The sequence below is a fragment of the Pinus tabuliformis genome, chromosome 3_1, assembly GCF_031772625.1.
Source record: "Pinus tabuliformis cultivar Carrire ecotype Pingquan chromosome 3_1, CPIR1, whole genome shotgun sequence".
Classification (NCBI taxonomy): domain Eukaryota; kingdom Viridiplantae; phylum Streptophyta; class Pinopsida; order Pinales; family Pinaceae; genus Pinus; species Pinus tabuliformis.
In genome coordinates, this window is record NC_142301.1 from 375,457,613 (window position 1) to 375,460,894 (window position 3,282).

Genomic DNA, 3,282 nt, shown 5'->3' on the forward strand with positions numbered 1-3,282 from the left:
TCTTGGAGCAGATATTATCTTCAAAGGAGAAACATAAATGGGTCATAAAGATTGGGATATGAATTTAAAATTATCTACAAAGAGGGAAAAAAATATTGTTGTGGATGCACTCTCAAGAAAAGAGGAAGACAAAAATGGTTTACTATGTGCTATTTCCATTCCACAATCTAGCTAGGTGGAGGAAAAAAAGAGAATGGGAGAAATATGAGAATATATGCAAGATATTTCAACAACTATATGAGGACCTAGATGTAGTGAAAACATTTATGTGAAAAAATGATTCATTATGTATCAAGGTCTCTTATGTTTATGTAAGAATTATCAATGCAAATACAAGGTCCTTTCATAATTACACACTTCTCATGTAGGAGGAAATTCAGGGTTCTTGAAGATACCGTAGGATCAGGATTTTTTTTTTGAAAGGTATTAAAACAAATGTTCAAAATTTTGTGGAAGAATGTGCGACATGCCAACAAAAAAATGAAGTGACAATCAACAATCTAAGGCTCCTTTAGCCATTAGCCATACCAAGCCAAAGTTAGGAAGAAGTTTCAATTAATTTTATTACAGGTTTACCCAAATCTCAAGGAAAGAGTGCCATTCTAGTGGTGGTAGGTCGAATGACAAAGTATGCCCATTTTTTTTCTCTTTCTCATCCTTTTAAATTAATTGTAATGGTAAAATAATTCTTGAAAACAATCCAAAAGCTACATCGAATACCAAAGATTACTGTAAGTGACAAAGATCCAATTTTCACTGGAAATTTTTGGACCGATTATTTTCTTGTTTGGGTACTCAATTAGCTCACAGCTCATCCTATCATCCTTAATATGATGGAAAAATTGAGATTGTGAATAAATGTTTCAAAGGATATCTACGTTACTTTGCATATGATAAATAGACACAATAGGTCAAATGGTTATTCTTAGCAGAATGATGGTACAACACATCTTTCATACCTCATCAAAAATGTCACCATTTATGGTGCTTTATGGATATCATCTTCCATCCATCACATCACCCTTGAAAGGGACTATAAAGGCTCAAGCACTAAAGGACCACATCTGGAACCAACAACAGGCTCTCAAACTATTGAAGGACAATTTGGTTATGGAACAAAACAAGATTAAACACATGCATATCAACGTTGTAGTGAAATTGAATTTGAAGTGGGGAATTAGGTATTTGTTAGACTACAACCATGTAAAGAAATCTCCCTCAAGCAACAAAAGAACGAAAATAAATTAGAGTTGAGGTGTTACGGCCCCTATGATGTGTTGCAGAGGATTGGAAGTATGGCTTACAAATCAGATTTTCCTCCATCTTGATGTGTACATCTAGTCTTCTATGTTTCTTTCTTTAAGAAGGTATTTTGTGGCAAGATCCCAGTCTAAACTATTCTACCATAGATTAATGGAGAAGGGAAAATAACACTAGAACCAGAAACAGTCTTGGAAACATGGATTAAGAAGTTGAGAAATTGAGCAATTACTATGTACCTCATTAAATGGAGGAACCTACTAGTGGAAGAAGTGACATGGAAATGTGAATTGTCCATGTAGAAACACCCATATATAGTCAAATTTTGAGGAAAACACTTCTTAGGAAGGGAGGGACATGTTAAGCCTTATATATAAGCCGCATGTTAACCCTAAAACCCCTTATTAAGCCCTAGATATTGAGTGATTACATTTGAATTTTTATATTGTTATGTAGGTTCCTAGTCTTAGGGTCATCGAATATTGTCTTTTTACATTGTATTCATTATAAAAGGAAGTTTCCACCTCAAAGAGGAATTTAATTATTGGTTTCTTATCATTTTTAAGGTGCGGGTTGTATAAAAGTATGTCCCTTATCCTCTTGAATAAAAACCACTAGATGACATAGTTGGTCTAGTGTTATAGACATTTTTGTGCCTTACAGCATTGAGCATGAAATGTCCATAATCTAAGGGATCCAAAGTCCCTAAACATGTTGTTCCTACCCCTAGAGGAACAAGGCTAACAAACCACAGCAATTCACAGAAGTTCTCCACCAGAAACTGCTCAAAAACAAGTCAATTCAGGATCATTTCAGTGGCTACACTAGCTGTTTGCGCTGAATGTCAAAGCCAACACTGGCTACCTACGTTGAATGTCAATTGGAACACGAGCTACCTGCGCTGAATGAGAATGGACAAGTGGCAGGCTCATTTCTCAAGGTGTCAAAGCCCAGGAAGCTTCCAAAATGACACTTGCCTCAGGGAATTCGACTGGTGATGAGTAAGAGGTTCCAAATCTCAAAGTGGAAGCAAGAACCTCCAAGTGGACTCAAGAACTGACAGAGGGAGAGGACACTAGTCAAATCTCAAGCTGACTCATCCTCTCTCCAAACATCTATATATGGATCTCTCCTCCATGAGATCTAGAGGCTGGAATTTTGTTATTGCAAAGAATTGTTGCTGGTTTGAGACTGGAATCATTGGGTGCTTAATGCTTTGAAGGGGCTAAAGATAGGAATTCCATTTGCTGGGAAGGAGATGCTGGATTGGAGCCCTCTGGGTTGTATCTCTTCCTGAACCTTGTTATTCATCAATAAAGCTATCTTGGTTTCTCCTATATGCTGATGTATTTTGATGTATGAATGTATTAGTGTATTTGGTTTATTTCTAATCCTAAACTAGTTATGAATGTGAACATCTGTCTTTGTGTAGTGTTCTTCTCTTGTCTCAAGCAGCTGTTCTCTTGTCGCAAGTAGCTGTTCTCTTGTGATCTTGCAGGAAGTTGAAGTTGGATAAGCAAGAAGGCAAGTAGCTATGAACACCCAAAGAGAAGAGAGGCCGGATCGAGGGACAAACGGAAGACACCGGTAAGTCTATTGATCTCTCTTCTTTCACATTTCATAAAGGAAGAAACCAGTGTAGCTGTACTCGTTTGTTGCTAAGGCACTGTCACACCTTAGGTGGATAGGATCATCCTGCATAGGCATTTTTCCCCACAACAAATTGGCGACTCCACTGGGGAGATTTGTTTAGTCATTTTATTTGTGTTTCTATCATTGTTTGTTTCATAGACTTGACAGCAACAATCGAACTGCATGTTTCCCGGATGCAAAGTAGACAGTTGCTGCTTTGATCCAATTACTGGACTTGTCTATGATCTTAAAAATGGATTCACAAATGATTTGATGATCCTTGTGATAGATCTTAGTAGCCTCTCAAATCCTCCCTTTGATTACACCTTGCTTGTTGCTTTTATTTGGCCTGAAACAGTTGATTAAATAGCAAACTGTGACCCAGAACTT